Raw genomic sequence first — 20685 nt, 5'->3', positions numbered from 1 at the left:
ATGTGTCTTGGCTAAGGTGTCTTGGCTAAGGTGTCTTGGCTAATGTGTCTTGGCTAATGTGTCTTGGCTAATGTGTCTTGGCTAATGTGTCTTGGCTAATGTGTCTTGGCTAATGCGTCTCGGCTAATGTGTCTTGGCTAATGTGTCTTGGCTAAGGTGTCTTGGCTAAGGTGTCTTGGCTAATGTGTCTTGGCTAAGGTGTCTCGGTTAATGTGTCTTGGCTAAGGTGTCGTGGCTAAAGTGTCTTGGCTAAGGTGTCTTGGCTAAGGTGTCTTGGCTAAGGTGTCTTGGCTAATGTGTCTTGGCTAATGTGTCTTGGCTAAGGTGTCTTGGCTAAGGTGTCTTGGCTAATGTGTCTTGGCTAATGTGTCTTGGCTAATGTGTCTTGGCTTATGTGTCTCGGCTAATGTGTCTTGGCTAATGTGTCTTGGCTAAGGTGTCTTGGCTAAGGTGTCTTGGCTAATGTGTCTTGGCTAATGTGTCTTGGCTAATGTGTCTTGGCTAATGTGTCTTGGCTAAGGTGTCTTGGCTAAGGTGTCTTGGCTAATGTGTCTTGGCTAAGGTGTCTCGGTTAATGTGTCTTGGCTAAGGTGTCGTGGCTAAAGTGTCTTGGCTAAGGTGTCTTGGCTAAGGTGTCTTGGTTAATGTGTCTTGGCTAAGGTGTCTTGGCTAATGTGTCTTGGCTAATGTGTCTTGGCTAAGGTGTCTTGGCTAAGGTGTCTTGGCTAATGTGTCTTGGCAAATGTGTCTTGGCTAGTGTGTCTTGGCTAATGTGTCTCGGCTAATGTGTCTTGGCTAAGGTGTCTTGGCTAAGGTGTCTTGGCTAATGTGTCTTGGCTAATGTGTCTTGGCTAATGTGTCTTGGCTAATGTGTCTTGGCTAAGGTGTCTTGGCTAATGTGTCTCGGCTAATGTGTCTTGGCTAATGTGTCTTGGCTAATGTGTCTCGGCTAATGTGTCTTGGCAAAAGTGTCTTGGCTAATGTGTCTTGGCTAAGGTGTCTCGGCTAATGTGTCTTGGCTAATGTGTCTTGGCTAATGTGTCTTGGCTAAGGTGTTTTTTCTAAGGTGTCTTGGCTAAGGTGTCTTGGCTAATGTGTCTTGGCTAAGGTGTCTTGGCTAAGGTGTCTCGGCTAATGTGTCTTGGCTAATGTGTCTTGGCTAAGGTGTCTTGGCTAATGTGCCTTGGCTAAGGTGTCTTGGCTAATGTGTCTCGGCTAATGTGTCTTGGCTAATGTGTCTCGGCTAATGTGTCTTGGCTAATGTGTCTTGGCTAAGGTGTCTTGGCTAAGGTGTCTTGGCTAAGGTGTCTCGGCTAATGTGTCTTGGCTAAGGTGTCTTGGCTAATGTGTCTCGGCTAATGTGTCTTGGCTAAGGTGTCTTGGCTAAGGTGTCTTGGCTAATGTGTCTTGGCTAAGGTGTCTTGGCTAAGGTGTCTTGGCTAATGTGTCTTGGCTAAGGTGTCTTGGCTAATGTGTCTCGGCTAATGTGTCTTGGCTAATGTGTCTTGGCTAATGTGTCTTGGCTAAGGTGTCTTGGCTAATGCGTCTTGGCTAAGGTGTCTTGGCTAATGTGTCTTGGCTAAGGTGTCTTGGCTAATGTGTCTTGGCTAAGATGTCTTGGCTAAGGTGTCTTGGCTAAGGTGTCTTGGCTAATGTGTCTCGGCTAATGTGTCTTGGCTAAGGTGTCTTGGCTAAGGTGTCTTGGCTAATGTGTCTTGGCTAATGTATCTTGGCTGAGGTGTCTTGGCTAATGTGTCTCGGCTAATGTGTCTTGGCTAATGTGTCTTGGCTAAGGTGTCTTGGCTAATGTGTCTTGGCTAAGGTGTCTTGGCTAATGTGTCTCGGCTAATGTGTCTTGGCTAATGTGTCTTGGCTAATGTGTCTTGGCTAAGGTGTCTTGGCTAAGGTGTCTTGGCTAAGGTGTCTTGGCTAATGTGTCTCGGCTAATGTGTCTTGGCTAATGTGTCTTGGCTAATGTGTCTTGGCTAATGTGTCTCGGCTAATGTGTCTTGGCTAAGGTGTCTTGGCTAAGGTGTCTTGGCTAATGTGTCTTGGCTAATGTGTCTTGGCTAATGTGTCTTGGCTAAGGTGTCTTGGCTAAGGTGTCTTGGCTAAGGTGTCTTGGCTAAGGTGTCTTGGCTAAGGTGTCTTGGCTAATGTGTCTTGGCTAATGTGTCTTGGCTAAGGTGTCTCGGCTAAGGTGTCTTGGCTAATGTGTCTCGGCTAATGTGTCTTGGCTAAGGTGTCTTGACTTAGGTGTCTTGGCTAATGTGTCTTGGCAAATGTGTCTTGGCTAATGTGTCTCGGCTAATGTGTCTTGGCTAATGTGTCTTGGCTAAGGTGTCTTGGCTAAGGTGTCTTGGCTAAGGTGTCTTGGCTAATGTGTCTTGGCTGAGGTTTCTTGGCTAAGGTGTCTTAGCTTAGGTGTCTTGGCTAATGCGTCTCGGCTAATGCGTCTTGGCTAAGGTGTCTTGGCTAAGGAGTCTTGGCTAATGTGTCTCGGCTAATGTGTCTTGGCTAAGGTGTCTTGGCTTTAGTGTCTTGGCTATTGTGTCTCGGATAATGTGTCTTGGCTAATGTGTCTTGGCTAAGGTATCTTGGCTAATGTGTCTTGGCTAATGCGTCTTGGCTAAGGTGTCTTGGCTAATGTGTCTCGGCTTATGTGTCTTGGCTAATGTGTCTTGGCTAAGGTGTCTTGGCTAATGTGTCTTGGCTAATGTGTCTTGGCTAATGTGTCTTGGCTTATGTGTCTCGGCTAATGTTTCTCGGCTAATGTGTCTTGGCAAAAGTGTCTTGGATAATGTGTCTTGGCTTATGTGTCTCGGCTAATGTTTCTCGGCTAATGTGTCTTGGCAAAAGTGTCTTGGATAATGTGTCTTGGCTAATGTGTCTCGGCTAATGTGTCTTGGCTAAGGTGTCTTGGTTAATGTGTCTTTGCTAAGGAGTCTTGGCTAATGTGTCTTGGCTAAGGTGTCTTGGCTAAGGTGTCTTGGCTAATGTGTCTTGGCTAAGGTGTCTCGGTTAATGTGTCTTGGCTAAGGTGTCTTGGCTAAGGTGTCTTGGCTAAGGTGTCTCGGCTAATGTGTCTTGGCTAAGGTGTCTCGGCTAATGTGTCTTGGCTAAGGTGTCTCGGTTAATGTGTCTTGGCTAAGGTGTCGTGGCTAAAGTGTCTTGGCTAAGGTGTCTTGGCTAAGGTGTCTTGGCTAAGGTGTCTTGGCTAATGTGTCTTGGCTAATGTGTCTTGGCTAAGGTGTCTTGGCTAAGGTGTCTTGGCTAAGGTGTCTGGCTAATGTGTCTTGGCTAATGTGTCTTGGCTAATGTGTCTTGGCTTATGTGTCTCGGCTAATGTTTCTTGGCTAAGGTGTCTTGGCTAATGTGTCTTGGCTAATGTGTCTTGGCTAATGTGTCTTGGATAAGGTGTCTTGGCTAAGGTGTCTTGGCTAATGTGTCTAGGCAAATGTGTCTTGGCTAATGTGTCTTGGCTAATGTGTCTCGGCTAATGTGTCTTGGCTAAGGTGTCTTGGCTAAGGTGTCTTGGCTAATGTGTCTTGGCTAATGTGTCTTGGCTAATGTGTGGTGGCTAATGTGTCTTGGCTAAGGTGTCTTGGCTAATGTGTCTCGGCTATTGTGTCTTGGCTAATGTGTCTTGGCTAATGTGTCTCGGCTAATGTGTCTTGGTAAAAGTGTCTCTGCTAATGTGTCTTGGCTAATGTGTCTCGGCTAATGTGTCTTGGCTAAGGTGTCTTGGCTAAGGTGTCTTGGCTAATGTGTCTTGGCTAATGTGTCTTGGCTAAGGAGTCTTGGCTAATGTGTCTTGGCTAAGGTGTCTTGGCTAATGTGTCTTGGCTAATGTGTCTTGGCTAAGGTGTCTTGGCTAAGGTGTCTTGGCTAAGGTGTCTGGCTAATGTGTCTTGGCTAATGTGTCTTGGCTAATGTGTCTTGGCTTATGTGTCTCGGCTAATGTTTCTTGGCTAAGGTGTCTTGGCTAAGGTGTCTTGGCTAATGTGTCTTGGCTAATGTGTCTTGGATAAGGTGTCTTGGCTAAGGTGTCTTGGCTAATGTGTCTAGGCAAATGTGTCTTGGCTAATGTGTCTTGGCTAATGTGTCTCGGCTAATGTGTCTTGGCTAAGGTGTCTTGGCTAAGGTGTCTTGGCTAATGTGTCTTGGCTAATGTGTCTTGGCTAATGTGTGGTGGCTAATGTGTCTTGGCTAAGGTGTCTTGGCTAATGTGTCTCGGCTATTGTGTCTTGGCTAATGTGTCTTGGCTAATGTGTCTCGGCTAATGTGTCTTGGTAAAAGTGTCTCTGCTAATGTGTCTTGGCTAATGTGTCTCGGCTAATGTGTCTTGGCTAAGGTGTCTTGGCTAAGGTGTCTTGGCTAATGTGTCTTGGCTAATGTGTCTTGGCTAAGGAGTCTTGGCTAATGTGTCTTGGCTAAGGTGTCTTGGCTAAGGTGTCTTGGCTAATGTGTCTCGGCTAATGTGTCTTGGCTAAGGTGTCTTGGCTAAGGTGTCTCGGCTAATGTGTCTTGGCTTATGTGTCTTGGCTAAGGTGTCTTGGCTAAGGTGTCTTGGCTAAGGTGTCTTGGCTAAGGTGTCTTGGCTAAGGTGTCTTGGCTAATGTGTCTTGGCTTATGTGTCTCGGCTAATGTGTCTTGGCTAAGGTGTCTTGGCTAAGGTGTCTTGGCTTATGTGTCTTGGCTAAGGTGTCTTGGATAAGGTGTCTTGGCTAATGTGTCTCGGCTTATGTGTCTCGGCTAATGTGTCTTGGCTAAGGTGTCTTGGCTAATGTGTCTTGCCTAATGTGTCTTGGCTAATGTGTCTTGGCTAAGGTGTCTCGGCTAATGTGTCTTGGCTTAGGTGTCTTGGCTAATGTGTCTCGGCTAATGTGTCTCGGCTAATGTGTCTTGGCTAAGGTGTCTTGGCTAAGGTGTCTTGGCTAAGGTGTCTTGGCTTATGTGTCTTGGCTAAGGTGTCTTGGCTAATGTGTCTTGGCTTAGGTGTCTTGGCTAATGTGTCTCGGCTAATGTGTCTTGGCTAAGGTGTCTTGGCTAAGGTGTCTTGGCTAATGTGTCTTGGCTAATGTGTCTCGGCTAATGTGTCTTGGCTAAGGTGTCTTGGCTAAGGTGTCTTGGCTAATGTGTCTTGGCTAATGTGTCTTGGCTAATGTGTGGTGGCTAATGTGTCTTGGCTAAGGTGTCTTGGCTAATGTGTCTCGGCTATTGTGTCTTGGCTAATGTGTCTTGGCTTAAGTGTCTCGGCTAATGTGTCTTGGTAAAAGTGTCTCTGCTAATGTGTCTTGGCTAATGTGTCTCGGCTAATGTGTCTTGGCTAAGGTGTCTTGGCTAAGGTGTCTTGGCTAATGTGTCTTGGCTAATGTGTCTTGGCTAAGGAGTCTTGGCTAATGTGTCTTGGCTAAGGTGTCTTGGCTAAGGTGTCTTGGCTAATGTGTCTCGGCTAATGTGTCTTGGCTAAGGTGTCTTGGCTAAGGTGTCTCGGCTAATGTGTCTTGGCTTATGTGTCTTGGCTAAGGTGTCTTGGCTAAGGTGTCTTGGCTAAGGTGTCTTGGCTAAGGTGTCTTGGCTAAGGTGTCTTGGCTAATGTGTCTTGGCTAAGGTGTCTTGGCTAATGTGTCTTGGCTAAGGTGTCTTGGCTAAGGTGTCTTGGCTAAGGTGTCTTGGCTTATGTGTCTCGGCTAATGTGTCTTGGCTAAGGTGTCTTGGCTAAGGTGTCTTGGCTTATGTGTCTGGGCTAAGGTGTCTTGGATAAGGTGTCTTGGCTAATGTGTCTCGGCTTATGTGTCTTGGCTAATGTGTCTTGGCTAAGGTGTCTTGGCTAAGGTGTCTTGGCTAAGGTGTCTCGGCTAATGTGTCTTGGCTAAGGTGTCTCGGCTTATGTGTCTTGGCTAAGGTGTCTCGGTTAATGTGTCTTGGCTAAGGTGTCGTGGCTAAAGTGTCTTGGCTAAGGTGTCTTGGCTAAGGTGTCTTGGCTAAGGTGTCTTGGCTAATGTGTCTTGGCTAATGTGTCTTGGCTAAGGTGTCTTGGCTAAGGTGTCTTGGCTAAGGTGTCTGGCTAATGTGTCTTGGCTAATGTGTCTTGGCTAATGTGTCTTGGCTTATGTGTCTCGGCTAATGTTTCTTGGCTAAGGTGTCTTGGCTAAGGTGTCTTGGCTAATGTGTCTTGGCTAATGTGTCTTGGATAAGGTGTCTTGGCTAAGGTGTCTTGGCTAATGTGTCTTGGCTAATGTGTGGTGGCTAATGTGTCTTGGCTAAGGTGTCTTGGCTAATGTGTCTCGGCTATTGTTTCTTGGCTAATGTGTCTTGGCTAATGTGTCTCGGCTAATGTGTCTTGGTAAAAGTGTCTCTGCTAATGTGTCTTGGCTAATGTGTCTCGGCTAATGTGTCTTGGCTAAGGTGTCTTGGCTAAGGTGTCTTGGCTAATGTGTCTTGGCTAATGTGTCTTGGCTAAGGAGTCTTGGCTAATGTGTCTTGGCTAAGGTGTCTTGGCTAAGGTGTCTTGGCTAATGTGTCTCGGCTAATGTGTCTTGGCTAAGGTGTCTTGGCTAAGGTGTCTCGGCTAATGTGTCTTGGCTTATGTGTCTTGGCTAAGGTGTCTTGGCTAAGGTGTCTTGGCTAAGGTGTCTTGGCTAAGGTGTCTTGGCTAAGGTGTCTTGGCTAATGTGTCTTGGCTAAGGTGTCTTGGCTAATGTGTCTTGGCTAAGGTGTCTTGGCTAAGGTGTCTTGGCTAAGGTGTCTTGGCTTATGTGTCTCGGCTAATGTGTCTTGGCTAAGGTGTCTTGGCTAAGGTGTCTTGGCTTATGTGTCTTGGCTAAGGTGTCTTGGATAAGGTGTCTTGGCTAATGTGTCTCGGCTTATGTGTCTCGGCTAATGTGTCTTGGCTAAGGTGTCTTGGCTAATGTGTCTTGCCTAATGTGTCTTGGCTAATGTGTCTTGGCTAAGGTGTCTCGGCTAATGTGTCTTGGCTTAGGTGTCTTGGCTAATGTGTCTCGGCTAATGTGTCTCGGCTAATGTGTCTTGGCTAAGGTGTCTTGGCTAAGGTGTCTTGGCTAAGGTGTCTTGGCTAAGGTGTCTTGGCTAAGGTGTCTTGGCTAATGTGTCTTGGCTAAGGTGTCTTGGCTAATGTGTCTCGGCTAATGTGTCTTGGCTAAGGTGTCTTGGCTTATGTGTCTCGGCTAATGTGTCTTGGCTTATGTGTCTTGGCTAAGGTGTCTTGGCTAAGGTGTCTTGGCTAAGGTGTCTTGGCTAAGGTGTCTTGGCTAATGTGTCTTGGTTAAGGTGTCTTGGCTAATGTGTCTTGGCTAAGGTGTCTTGGCTAAGGTGTCTTGGCTAAGGTGTCTTGGCTTATGTGTCTCGGCTAATGTGTCTTGGCTAAGGTGTCTTGACTAAGGTGTCTTGGCTAATGTGTCTTGGCTAAGGAGTCTTGGATAAGGTGTCTTGGCTAATGTGTCTCGGCTTATGTGTCTCGGCTAAGGTGTCTTGGCTAATGTGTCTTGGCTAAGGTATCTTGGCTAAGGTGTCTTGGCTAAGGTGTCTTGGCTAATGTGTCTTGGCTAATGTGTCTTGGCTAATGTGTCTTGGCTAAGGTGTCTTGGCTAATGTGTCTTGGCTAATGTGTCTTGGCTAATGTGTCTTGGCTAAGGTATCTTGGCTAATGTGTCTTGGCTAATGTGTCTTGGCTAAGGTGTCTTGGCTAATGTGTCTCGGCTAATGTGTCTTGGCTAATGTGTCTTGGCTAAGGTGTCTTGGCTAATGTGTCTTGGCTAAGGTGTCTTGTCTAAGGTGTCTTGGCTAAAGTGTCTCGGCTAATGTGTCTTGGCTTATGTGTCTTTTCTAAGGTGTCTCGGCTAATGTGTCTTTGCTAATGTGTCTTGGCTAAGGTGTCTTGGCTAATGTGTCTTGGCTAATGTGTCTTGGCTAATGTGTCTTGGCTAAGGTATCTTGGCTAATGTGTCTTGGCTAAGGTGTCTTGGCTAAGGTGTCTTGGCTAATGTGTCTCGGCTAAGGTGTCTCGGCTAATGTGTCTTGGCTAATGTGTCTTGGCTAATGTGTCTTGGCTAAGGTGTTTTGGCTAATGTGTCTCGGCTAATGTGTCTTGGCTAAGGTGTCTTGGCTAAGGTGTCTTGGCTAATGTGTCTCGGCTAATGTGTCTTGGCTAAGGTGTTTTGGCTAATGTGTCTCGGCTAATGTGTCTCGGCTAATGTGTCTTGGCTAATGTGTCTTGGCTAAAGTGTCTCGGATAATGTGTCTTAGCTAAGGTGTCTTGGCTTAGGTGTCTTGGCTAAGGTGTCTTGGCTAATGTGTCTTGGCTAATGTGTCTTGGCTAAGGTGTCTTGGCTAATGTGTCTTGGCTAAGGTATCTTGGCTAATGTGTCTTGGCTAATGTGTCTTGGCTAAGGTGTCTTGGCTAATGTGTCTCGGCTAATGTGTCTTGGCTAATGTGTCTTGGCTAAGGAGTCTTGGCTAATGTGTCTTGGCTAAGGTGTCTTGGCTAATGTGTCTCGGCTAATGTGTCTTGGCTAATGTGTCTTGGCTAATGTGTCTTGGCTAAGGTGTCTTGGCTAAGGTGTCTTGGCTAAGGTGTCTTGGCTAATGTGTCTTGGCTAATGTGTCTTGGCTAAAGTGTCTTGGCTAAGGTGTCTTGGCTAAGGTGTCTTGGCTAATGTGTCTTGGCTAAGGTGTCTTGGCTAATGTGTCTTGGCTTATGTGTCTTTTCTAAGGTGTCTCGGCTAATGTGTCTTTGCTAATGTGTCTTGGCTAAGGTGTCTTGGCTAATGTGTCTTGGCTAAGGTGTCTTGGCTAATGTGTCTTGGCTAAGATGTCTTGGCTAAGGTGTCTTGACTAAGGTGTCTTGGCTAATGTGTCTCGGCTAATGTGTCTGTTCTCTAAGGTGTCTTGGCTTAGGTGTCTTGGCTAATGTGTCTTGGCTAATGTATCTTGGCTGAGGTGTCTTGGCTAATGTGTCTCGGCTAATGTGTCTTGGCTAATGTGTCTTGGCTAAGGTGTCTTGGCTAAGGTGTCTTGGCTAAGGTGTCTAGACTAAGGTGTCTTGGCTAATGTGTCTCGGCTAATGTGTCTCGGATAATGTGTCTTAGCTAAGGTGTCTTGGCTTAGGTGTCTTGGCTAAGGTGTCTTGGCTAATGTGTCTTGGCTAATGTGTCTTGGCTAAGGTGTCTTGGCTAATGTGTCTTGGCTTAGGTATCTTGGCTAATGTGTCTTGGCTAATGTGTCTTGGCTAAGGTGTCTCGGCTAATGTGTCTCGGCTAATGTGTCTTGGCTAATGTGTCTTGGCTAAGGTGTCTTGGCTAAGGTGTCTTGGCTAAGGTGTCTTGGCTAATGTGTCTCGGCTAATGTGTCTTGGCTAATGTGTCTTGGCTAATGTGTCTTGGCTAAGGTGTCTTGGCTAAGGTGTCTTGGCTAAGGTGTCTTGGCTAATGTGTCTCGGCTAATGTGTCTTGGTAAATGTGTCTTGGCTAATGTGTCTTGGCTAATGTGTCTCGGCTAATGTGTCTTGGCTAAGGTGTCTTGGCTAAGGTGTCTTGGCTAATGTGTCTTGGCTAATGTGTCTTGGCTAATGTGTCTTGGCTAAGGTGTCTTGGCTAAGGTGTCTTGGCTAATGTGTCTTGGCTAAGGTGTCTCGGTCAATGTGTCTTGGCTAAGGTGTCGTGGCTATTGTGTCTTGGCTAAGGTGTCTTGGCTAAGGTGTCTTGGCTAAGGTGTCTTGGCTAATGTGTCTTGGCTAATGTGTCTTGGCTAAGGTGTCTTGGCTAAGGTGTCTTGGCTAAGGTGTCTTGGCTAATGTGTCTTGGCTAATGTGTCTTGGCTAATGTGTCTTGGCTTATGTGTCTCGGCTAATGTGTCTTGGCTAAGGTGTCTCGGCTAAGGTGTCTTGGCTAATGTGTCTTGGCTACTGTGTCTTGGCTAAGGTGTCTTGGCTAAGGTGTCTTGGCTAATGTGTCTTGGCAAATGTGTCTTGGCTAATGTGTCTGGGCTAATGTGTCTCGGCTAATGTGTCTTGGCTAAGGTGTCTTGGCTAAGGTGTCTTGGCTAATGTGTCTTGGCTAATGTGTCTTGGCTAATGTGTCTTGGCTAAGGTGTCTTGGCTAATGTGTCTCGGGTAATGTGTCTTGGCTAATGTGTCTTGGCTAATGTTTCTCGGCTAATGTGTCTTGGCAAAAGTGTCTTGGATAATGTGTCTTGGCTAATGTGTCTCGGCTAATGTGTCTTGGCTAAGGTGTCTTGGCTAAGGTGTCTTGGCTAATGTGTCTTTGCTAAGGAGTCTTGGCTAATGTGTCTTGGCTAAGGTGTCTTGGCTAAGGTGTCTTGGCTAATGTGTCTTGGCTAAGGTGTCTCGGTTAATGTGTCTTGGCTAAAGTGTCGTGGCTAATGTGTGTTGGCTAAGGTGTTTTGGCTAAGGTGTCTTGGCTAATGTGTCTTGGCAAAGGTGTCTTGGCTAATGTGTCTTGGCTAATGTGTCTTGGCTAAGGTGTCTTGGCTAAGGTGTCTTGGCTAATGTGTCTTGGCTAATGTGTCTTGGCTAAGGTGTCTTGGCTAATGTGTCTTGGCTAAGGTGTCTCGGCTAATGTGTCTTGGCTAAGGTGTCTCGGCTAATGTGTCTTGGCAAATGTGTCTTGGCTAAGGTGTCTCGGCTAATGTGTCTTGGCTAAGGTGTCGTGGCTAAAGTGTCTTGGCTAAGGTGTCTTGGCTAAGGTGTCTTGGCTAAGGTGTCTTGGCTAAGGTGTCTTGGCAAAGGTGTCTTGGCTAATGTGTCTTGGCTAAGGTGTCTCGGCTAATGTGTCTTGGCTAAGGTGTCGTGGCTAAAGTGTCTTGGCTAAGGTGTCTTGGCTAAGGTGTCGTGGCTAAAGTGTCTTGGCTAAGGTGTCTTGGCAAAGGTGTCTTGGCTAATGTGTCTTGGCTAATGTGTCTTGGCTAAGGTGTCTTGGCTAATGTGTCTTGGCTAAGGTGTCTCGGCTAATGTGTCTTGGCTAAGGTGTCTCGGCTAATGTGTCTTGGCTAATGTGTCTTGGCTAAGGTGTCTCGGCTAATGTGTCTTGGCTAAGGTGTCGTGGCTAAAGTGTCTTGGCTAAGGTGTCTTGGCTAAGGTGTCTTGGCTAAGGTGTCTTGGCTAAAGTGTCTCGGCTAATGTGTCTTGGCTAAGGTGTCTTGGCAAAGGTGTCTTGGCTAATGTGTCTTGGCTAATGTGTCTTGGCTAAGGTGTCTTGGCTAAGGTGTCTTGGCTAATGTGTCTTGGCAAATGTGTCTTGGCTAATGTGTCTTGGCTAAGGTGTCTTGGCTAAGGTGTCTTGGCTAATGTGTCTTGGCTAATGTGTCTTGGCTAATGTGTCTTGGCTAATGTGTCTTGGCTAAGGTGTCTTGGCTAAGGTGTCTTGGCTAATGTGTCTTGGCTAATGTGTCTTGGCTAAGGTGTCTTGGCTAATGTGTCTTGGCTAAGGTGTCTTGGCTAATGTGTCTCGGCTAATGTGTCTTGGCTAATGTGTCTTGGCTAAGGTGTCTTGGCTAATGTGTCTTGGCTAAGGTGTCTCGGCTAATGTGTCTTGGCTAAGGTGTCTCGGCTAATGTGTCTTGGCTAATGTGTCTTGGCTAAGGTGTCTCGGTTAATGTGTCTTGGCTAAGGTGTCGTGGCTAAAGTGTCTTGGCTAAGGTGTCTTGGCTAAGGTGTCTTGGCTAAGGTGTCTTGGCTAATGTGTCTCGGCTAATGTGTCTTGGCTAAGGTGTCTTGGCTTAGGTGTCTTGGCTAATGTGTCTTGGCAAATGTGTCTTGGCTAATGTGTCTTGGCTAAGGTGTCTTGGCTAAGGTGTCTTGGCTAATGTGTCTTGGCTAATGTGTCTTGGCTAAGGTGTCTCGGCTAAGGTGTCTTGGCTAATGTGTCTCGGCTAATGTGTCTTGGCTAAGGTTTCTTGGCTTAGGTGTCTTGGCTAATGTGTCTTGGCAAATGTGTCTTGGCTAATGTGTCTTGGCTAATGTGTCTCGGCTAATGTGTCTTGGCTAATGTGTCTCGGCTAATGTGTCTTGGCTAAGGTGTCTTGGCTTAGGTGTCTTGGCTAATGTGTCTTAGCAAATGTGTCTTGGCTAATGTGTCTTGGCTAATGTGTCTTGGCTAATGTGTCTTGGCTAAGGTGTCTTGGCTTAGGTGTCTTGGCTAATGTGTCTTGGCAAATGTGTCTTGGCTAATGTATCTTGGCTAAGGTGTCTTGGCTAAGGTGTCTTGGCTAATGTGTCTTGGCTAATGTGTCTTGGCTAAGGTGTCTTGGCTAAGGTGTCTTGGCAAAGGTGTCTTGGCTAAGGTGTCTTGGCAAATGTGTCTCGGCTAAGGTGTCTTGGCTTAGGTGTCTTGGCTAATGTGTCTTAGCAAATGTGTCTTGGCTAATGTGTCTCGGCTAATGTGTCTTGGCTAATGTGTCTTGGCTAAGGTGTCTTGGCTTAGGTGTCTTGGCTAATGTGTCTTGGCAAATGTGTCTTGGCTAATGTGTCTTGGCTAAGGTGTCTTGGCTAAGGTGTCTTGGCTAATGTGTCTTGGCTAATGTGTCTTGGCTAAGGTGTCTTGGCTAAGGTGTCTTGGCAAAGGTGTCTTGGCTAATGTGTCTTGGCTAAGGTGTCGTGGCTAAAGTGTCTTGGCTAAGGTGTCTTGGCTTAGGTGTCTTGGCTAATGTGTCTTAGCAAATGTGTCTTGGCTAATGTGTCTTGGCTAATGTGTCTTGGCTAATGTGTCTTGGCTAAGGTGTCTTGGCTTAGGTGTCTTGGCTAATGTGTCTTGGCAAATGTGTCTTGGCTAATGTGTCTTGGCTAAGGTGTCTTGGCTAAGGTGTCTTGGCTAATGTGTCTTGGCTAATGTGTCTTGGCTAAGGTGTCTCGGCTAAGGTGTCTTGGCTAATGTGTCTCGGCTAATGTGTCTTGGCTAAGGTTTCTTGGCTTAGGTGTCTTGGCTAATGTGTCTTGGCTAATGTGTCTTGGCTAATGTGTCTTGGCTAAGGTGTCTTGGCTAATGTGTCTCGGCTAATGTGTCTTGGCTAATGTGTCTTGGCTAATGTTTCTCGGCTAATGTGTCTTGGCAAAAGTGTCTTGGATAATGTGTCTTGGCTAATGTGTCTCGGCTAATGTGTCTTGGCTAAGGTGTCTTGGCTAAGGTGTCTTGGCTAATGTGTCTTTGCTTAGGAGTCTTGGCTAATGTGTCTTGGCTAAGGTGTCTTGGCTAAGGTGTCTTGGCTAATGTGTCTTGGCTAAGGTGTCTCGGTTAATGTGTCTTGGCTAAGGTGTCGTGGCTAATGTGTGTTGGCTAAGGTGATTTGGCTAAGGTGTCTTGGCTAATGTGTCTTGGCTAAGGTGTCTTGGCTAAGGTGTCTTGGCTAAGGTGTCTTGGCTAAGGTGTCTTGGCTAATGTGTCTTGGCTAATGTGTCTTGGCTAAGGTGTCTTGGCTAATGTGTCTTGGCTAAGGTGTCTCGGCTAATGTGTCTTGGCTAAGGTGTCGTGGCTAAAGTGTCTTGGCTAAGGTGTCTCGGCTAATGTGTCTTGGCTAATGTGTCTTGGCTAAGGTGTCTCGGCTAATGTGTCTTGGCTAAGGTGTCGTGGCTAAAGTGTCTTGGCTAAGGTGTCTTGGCTAAGGTGTCTTGGCTAAGGTGTCTTGGCTAAGGTGTCTTGGCAAAGGTGTCTTGGCTAATGTGTCTTGGCTAAGGTGTCTCGGCTAATGTGTCTTGGCTAAGGTGTCGTGGCTAAAGTGTCTTGGCTAAAGTGTCTTGGCTAAGGTGTCGTGGCTAAAGTGTCTTGGCTAAGGTGTCTTGGCAAAGGTGTCTTGGCTAATGTGTCTTGGCTAATGTGTCTTGGCTAAGGTGTCTTGGCTAATGTGTCTTGGCTAATGTGTCTCGGCTAATGTGTCTTGGCTAAGGTGTCTCGGCTAATGTGTCTTGGCTAATGTGTCTTGGCTAAGGTGTCTCGGCTAATGTGTCTTGGCTAAGGTGTCGTGGCTAAAGTGTCTTGGCTAAGGTGTCTTGGCTAAGGTGTCTTGGCTAAGGTGTCTTGGCTAAAGTGTCTCTGCTAATGTGTCTTGGCTAATGTGTCTTGGCTAAGGTGTCTCGGCTAATGTGTCTTGGCTAAGGTGTCGTGGCTAAAGTGTCTTGGCTAAGGTGTCTTGGCTAAGGTGTCGTGGCTAAAGTGTCTTGGCTAAGGTGTCTTGGCAAAGGTGTCTTGGCTAATGTGTCTTGGCTAATGTGTCTTGGCTAAGGTGTCTTGGCTAAGGTGTCTTGGCTAATGTGTCTTGGCTAATGTGTCTTGGCTAAGGTGTCTTGGCTAATGTGTCTTGGCTAAGGTGTCTCGGCTAAGGTGTCTCGGCTGATGTGTCTTGGCTAAGGTGTCGTGGCTAAAGTGTCTTGGCTAAGGTGTCTTGGCTAAGGTGTCTTGGCTAAGGTGTCTTGGCTAATGTGTCTCGGCTAATGTGTCTTGGCTAATGTGTCTTGGCTAAGGTGTCTTGGCTAATGTGTCTTGGCTAAGGTGTCTCGGCTAATGTGTCTTGGCTAAGGTGTCTCGGCTAATGTGTCTTGGCTAATGTGTCTTGGCTAAGGTGTCTCGGTTAATGTGTCTTGGCTAAGGTGTCGTGGCTAAAGTGTCTTGGCTAAGGTGTCTTGGCTAAGGTGTCTTGGCTAAGGTGTCTTGGCTAATGTGTCTCGGCTAATGTGTCTTGGCTAAGGTGTCTTGGCTTAGGTGTCTTGGCTAATGTGTCTTGGCAAATGTGTCTTGGCTAATGTGTCTTGGCTAAGGTGTCTTGGCTAAGGTGTCTTGGCTAATGTGTCTTGGCTAATGTGTCTTGGCTAAGGTGTCTCGGCTAAGGTGTCTTGGCTAATGTGTCTCGGCTAATGTGTCTTGGCTAAGGTTTCTTGGCTTAGGTGTCTTGGCTAATGTGTCTTGGCAAATGTGTCTTGGCTAATGTGTCTTGGCTAATGTGTCTCGGCTAATGTGTCTTGGCTAATGTGTCTCGGCTAATGTGTCTTGGCTAAGGTGTCTTGGCTTAGGTGTCTTGGCTAATGTGTCTTAGCAAATGTGTCTTGGCTAATGTGTCTTGGCTAATGTGTCTTGGCTAAGGTGTCTTGGCTAAGGTGTCTTGGCTAATGTGTCTTGGCTAATGTGTCTTGGCTAAGGTGTCTTGGCTAAGGTGTCTTGGCTAATGTGTCTTGGCTAAGGTGTCTTGGCTAATGTGTCTTGGCTAATGTGTCTTGGCTAAGGTGTCTTGGCTAAGGTGTCTTGGCTAATGTGTCTTGGCTAATGTGTCTTGGCTAATGTGTCTTGGCTAAGGTGTCTTGGCTAATGTGTCTTGGCTAATGTGTCTTGGCTAAGGTGTCTTGGCTAATGTGTCTTGGCTAATGTGTCTTGGCTAAGGTGTCTTGGCTAAGGTGTCTTGGCTAAGGTGTCTTGGCTAATGTGTCTTGGCTAATGTGTCTTGGCTAAGGTGTCTCGGCTAAGGTGTCTTGGCTAATGTGTCTCGGCTAATGTGTCTTGGCTAAGGTGTCTTGGCTTAGTTGTCTTGGCTAATGTGTCTTGGCAAATGTGTCTTGGCTAATGTGTCTTGGCTAATGTGTCTCGGCTAATGTGTCTTGGCTAATGTGTCTCGGCTAATGTGTCTTGGCTAAGGTGTCTTGGCTTAGGTGTCTTGGCTAATGTGTCTTGGCAAATGTGTCTTGGCTAATGTGTCTTGGCTAATGTGTCTTGGCTAAGGTGTCTTGGCTAAGGTGTCTTGGCTAATGTGTCTTGGCTAAAGTGTCTTGGCTAAGGTGTCTTGGCTAAGGTGTCTTGGCTAATGTGGCTTGGCTAAGGTGTCTTGGCTAATGTGTCTTGGCTAATGTGTCTTGGCTAAGGTGTCTTGGCTAAGGTGTCTTGGCTAATGTGTCTTGGCTAATGTGCCTTGGCTAAGGAGTCTCGGTTAATGTGTCTTGGCTAAGGTGTCTTGGCTATGGTGTCTTGGCTAAGGTGTCTTGGCTAAGGTGTCTCGGCTAAGGTGTCTCGGCTAATGTGTCTTGGCTAAGGTGTCTTGGCTTAGGTGTCTTGGCTAATGTGTCTTGGCTAATGTGTCTCGGCTAATGTGTCTTGGCTAATGTGTCTCGGCTAATGTGTCTTGGCTAAGGTGTCTTGGCTTAGGTGTCTTGGCTAATGTGTCTTGGCAAATGTGTCTTGGCTAATGTGTCTTGGCTAATGTGTCTTGGCTAAGGTGTCTTGGCTAAGGTGTCTTGGCTAATGTGTCTTGGCTAAAGTGTCTTGGCTAAGGTGTCTTGGCTAAGGTGTCTTGGCTAATGTGGCTTGGCTAAGGTGTCTTGGCTAATGTGTCTTGGCTAATGTGTCTTGGCTAATGTGTCTTGGCTAAGGTGTCTTGGCTAATGTGTCTTGGCTAATGTGTCTTGGCTAATGTGTCTTGGCTAATGTGTCTTGGCTAAGGTGTCTTGGCTAAGGTGTCTTGGCTAATGTGTCTTGGCTAATGTGTCTTGGCTAAGGTGTCTTGGCTAAGGTGTCTTGGCAAAGGTGTCTTGGCTAAGGTGTCTTGGCTAAGGTGTCTCGGCTAATGTGTCTTGGCTAATGTGTCTTGGCTGAGGTTTCTTGGCTAAGGAGTCTTAGCTTAGGTGTCTTGGCTAATGCGTCTCGGCTAATGCGTCTTGGCTAAGTTGTCTTGGCTAAGGTGTCTTGGCTAAGGTGTCTTGGCTAATGTGTCTCGGCTAATGTGTCTTGGCTAAGGTGTCTTGGCTTAGGTGTCTTGGCTAATGTGTCTTGGCAAATGTGTCTTGGCTAATGTGTCTTGGCTAAGGTGTCTTGGCTAAGGTGTCTTGGCTAATGTGTCTTGGCTAATGTGTCTTGGCTAAGGTGTCTCGGCTAAGGTGTCTTGGCTAATGTGTCTCGGCTAATGTGTCTTGGCTAAGGTTTCTTGGCTTAGGTGTCTTGGCTAATGTGTCTTGGCTAAGGTGTCTTGGCTAAGGTGTCTCGGCTAATGTGTCTTGGCTAATGTGTCTTGGCTAAGGTGTCTTGGCTAAGGTGTCTTGGCTAATGTGTCTTGGCTAATGTGTCTTGGCTAAGGTGTCTTGGCTAAGGTGTCTTGGCAAAGGTGTCTTGGCTAAGGTGTCTTGGCTAAGGTGTCTCGGCTAATGTGTCTTGGCTAATGTGTCTTGGCTGAGGTTTCTTGGCTAAGGAGTCTTAGCTTAGGTGTCTTGGCTAATGCGTCTCGGCTAATGCGTCTTGGCTAAGTTGTCTTGGCTAAGGAGTCTTGGCTAATGTGTCTCGGCTAATGTGTCTTGGCTAATGTGTCTTGGCTTTAGTGTCTTGGCTATTGTGTCTCGGATAATGTGTCTTGGCTAATGTGTCTTGGCTAAGGTATCTTAGCTAATGTGTCTTGGCTAATGCGTCTTGGCTAAGGTGTCTTGGCTAATGTGTCTCGGCTAATGTGTCTTGGCTAATGTGTCTTGGCTAAGGTGTCTTGGCTAATGTGTTTTGGATAATGTGTCTTGGCTAATGTGTCTTGGCTAATTAGTCTCGGCTAATGTGTCTTGGCTAAGGTGTCTTGGCTAAGGTGTCTTGGCTAATGTGTCTTGGCTAAGGTGTCTCGGCTAATGTGTCTTGGCTAAGGTGTCTCGGCTAAGGTGTCTTGGCTAAGGTGTCTCGGTTAATGTGTCTTGGCTAAGGTGTCGTGGCTAAAGTGTCTTGGCTAAGGTGTCTTGGCTAAGGTGTCTTGGCTAAGGTGTCTTGGCTAATGTGTCTTGGCTAATGTGTCTTGGCTAAGGTGTCTTGGCTAAGGTGTCTTGGCTAAGGTGTCTTGGCTAATGTGTCTTGGCTAATGTGTCTTGGCTAATGTGTCTTGGCTAAGGTGTCTTGGCTAATGTGTCTTGGCTAATGTTTCTTGGCTAAGGTGACTTGGCTAAGGTGTCTTGGCTAATGTGTCTTGGCTAATGTGTCTTGGATAAGGTGTCTTGGCTAAGGTGTCTTGGCTAATGTGTCTTGGCAAATGTGTCTTGGCTAATGTGTCTTGGCTAATGTGTCTCGGCTAATGTGTCTTGGCTACGGTGTCTTGGCTAAGGTGTCTTGGCTAATGTGTCTTGGCTAATGTGTCTTGGCTAATGTGTCTTGGCTAATGTGTCTTGGCTAAGGTGTCTTGGCTAAGGTGTCTTGGCTAAGGTGTCTTGGCTAATGTGTTTTGGCTAATGTGTCTTGGCTAAGGTATCTTGGCTTATGTGTCTTGGCTAATGTGTCTCGGCTATTGTGTCTTGGCTAATGTGTCTTGGCTAATGTGTCTCGGCTAATGTGTCTTGGTAAAAGTGTCTTGGCTAATGTGTCTTGGCTAATGTGTCTCGGCTAATGTGTCTTGGCTAAGGTGTCTTGGCTAAGGTGTCTTGGCTAATGTGTCTTGGCTAATGTGCCTTGGCTAAGGAGTCTCGGCTAATGTGTCTTGGCTAAGGTGTCTTGGCTAAGGTGTCTTGGCTAATGTGTCTTGGCTAATGTGTCTTGGCTAATGTGTCTTGGCTAAGGTGTCTTGGCTAAGGTGTCTTGGCTAAGGTGTTTTGGCTAATGTGTTTTGGCTAATGTGTCTTGGCTAAGGTGTCTTGGCTAATGTGTCTTGGCTACTGTGTCTTGGCTAAGGTGTCTTGGCTAAGGTGTCTTGGCTAATGTGTCTTGGCAAATGTGTCTTGGCTAATGTGTCTTGGCTAATGTGTCTCGGCTAATGTGTCTTGGCTAAGGTGTCTTGGCTAAGGTGTCTTGGCTAATGTGTCTTGGCTAATGTGTCTTGGCTAATGTGTCTTGGCTAATGTGTCTTGGCTAAGGTGTATTGGCTAATGTGTCTCGGCTAATGTGTCTTGGCTAATGTGTCTTGGCTAATGTGTCTCGGCTAATGTGTCTTGGCAAAAGTGTCTTGGATAATGTGTCTTGGCTAATGTGTCTCGGCTAATGTGTCTTGGCTAAGGTGTCTTGGCTAAGGTGTCTTGGCTAATGTGTCTTTGCTAAGGAGTCTTGGCTAATGTGTCTTGGCTAAGGTGTCTTGGCTAAGGTGTCTTGGCTAATGTGTCTTGGCTAAGGTGTCTCGGTTAATGTGTCTTGGCTAAGGTGTCGTGGCTAATGTGTGTTGGCTAATGTGTCTTGGCTAAGGTGTTTTGGCTAAGGTGTCTTGGCTAATGTGTCTTGGCTAAGGTGTCTTGGCTAATGTGTCTTGGCTAATGTGTCTTGGCTAAGGTGTCTTGGCTAAGGTGTCTTTTCTAATGTGTCTTGGCTAATGTGTCTTGGCTAATGTGTCTTGGGTAATGTGTCTCGGCTAAGGTGTCTTGGCTAAGGTATCTTGGCTAAGGTGTCTTGGATAATGTGTCTTGGCTAATGTGTCTTGGCTAAGGTGTCTTGGCTAAGGTGTCTTGGCTAAGGTGTCTTGGCTAATGTGTCTTGGCTAATGTGTCTTGGCTAAGGTGTCTCGGCTAAGGTGTCTTGGCTAATGTGTGTCGAATAATGTGTCTTGGCTAAGGTGTCTTGGCTTAGGTGTCTTGGCTAATGTGTCTTGGCAAATGTGTCTTGGCTAATGTGTCTTGGCTAATGTGTCTCGGCTAATGTGTCTTGGCTAATGTGTCTCGGCTAATGTGTCTTGGCTAAGGTGTCTTGGCTTAGGTGTCTTGGCTAATGTGTCTTGGCAAATGTGTCTTGGCTAATGTGTCTTGGCTAAGGTGTCTTGGCTAAGGTGTCTTGGCTAATGTGTCTTGGCTAATGTGTCTTGGCTAAGGTGTCTTGGCTAAGGTGTCTTGGCAAAGGTGTCTTGGCTAAGGTGTCTTGGCTAAGGTGTCTCGGCTAATGTGTCTTGGCTAATGTGTCTTGGCTGAGGTTTCTTGGCTAAGGTGTCTTAGCTTAGGTGTCTTGGCTAATGCGTCTCGGCTAATGCGTCTTGGCTAAGGTGTCTTGGCTAAGGTGTCTTTTCTAATGTGTCTTGGCTAATGTGTCTTGGCTAATGTGTCTTGGCTTTAGTGTCTTGGCTATTGTGTCTCGGATAATGTGTCTTGGCTAATGTGTCTTGGCTAAGGTATCTTGGCTAATGTGTCTTGGCTAATGCGTCTTGGCTAAGGTGTCTTGGCTAATGTGTCTCGGCTAATGTGTCTTGGCTAATGCGTCTTGCCTAATGTGTCTTGGCTAAGGTGTCTCGGCTAAGGTGTCTTGGCTAATGTGTCTCGGCTAATGTGTCTTGGCTAAGGTGTCTGGGCTAAGGTGTCTTGGCTAATGTGTCTTGGCTAAGGTGTCTCGGCTAATGTGTGTTGGCTCAGGTGTCTTGGCTAATGTGTCTTGGCTTATGTGTCTCGGCTAATGTTTCTTGGCTAAGGTGTCTTGGCTAAGGTGTCTTGGCTAAGGTGTCTCGGCTAATGTGTCTTGGTAAAAGTGTCTTGGCTAATGTGTCTTGGCTAATGTGTTTCGGCTAATGTGTCTTGGCTAATGTGTCTTGGCTAATGTGTCTTGGCTAAGGTGTCTCGGCTAATGTGTCTTGGCTAAAGTGTCTCGGCTAATGTGTCTTGGCTAAGGTGTCTTGGCTTATGTGTCTTGGCTAAGGTGTCTTGGCTAAGGTGTCTCGGCTAATGTGTCTTGGTAAAAGTGTCTTGGCTAATGTGTCTTGGCTAATGTGTCTCGGCTAATGTTTCTTGGCTAAGGTGTCTTGGCTAAGGTGTCT

At 46.6% G+C, this 20685-nt stretch overlaps 1 long non-coding RNA gene across 1 annotated transcript in view; it reads left to right on the top strand.

Moving 5' to 3' along the window:
• LOC125774538 (uncharacterized) overlaps window positions 1-16609 on the top strand; it is a 75374-nt gene extending 58765 nt beyond the window's left edge. The window contains exons 10-15 of the long non-coding RNA XR_007421022.1: window positions 3600-5236; window positions 9256-9647; window positions 11622-11761; window positions 11944-12055; window positions 14898-15863; window positions 16158-16609. This is a non-coding gene — a long non-coding RNA (uncharacterized LOC125774538). The remainder of the gene's footprint in view (window positions 1-3599; window positions 5237-9255; window positions 9648-11621; window positions 11762-11943; window positions 12056-14897; window positions 15864-16157) is intronic.
• The last annotated feature ends 4076 nt before the right edge of the window (window positions 16610-20685 follow it).

This window comes from Anopheles funestus, unplaced genomic scaffold (genome assembly GCF_943734845.2).
Source record: "Anopheles funestus unplaced genomic scaffold, idAnoFuneDA-416_04 scaffold_26_ctg1, whole genome shotgun sequence".
In the NCBI taxonomy this organism is placed as follows: Eukaryota; Metazoa; Arthropoda; class Insecta; order Diptera; family Culicidae; genus Anopheles; species Anopheles funestus.
The sequence above is the reverse complement of the archived record's forward strand: the minus strand, read 5'-3'. Positions and strand labels throughout refer to the sequence as shown.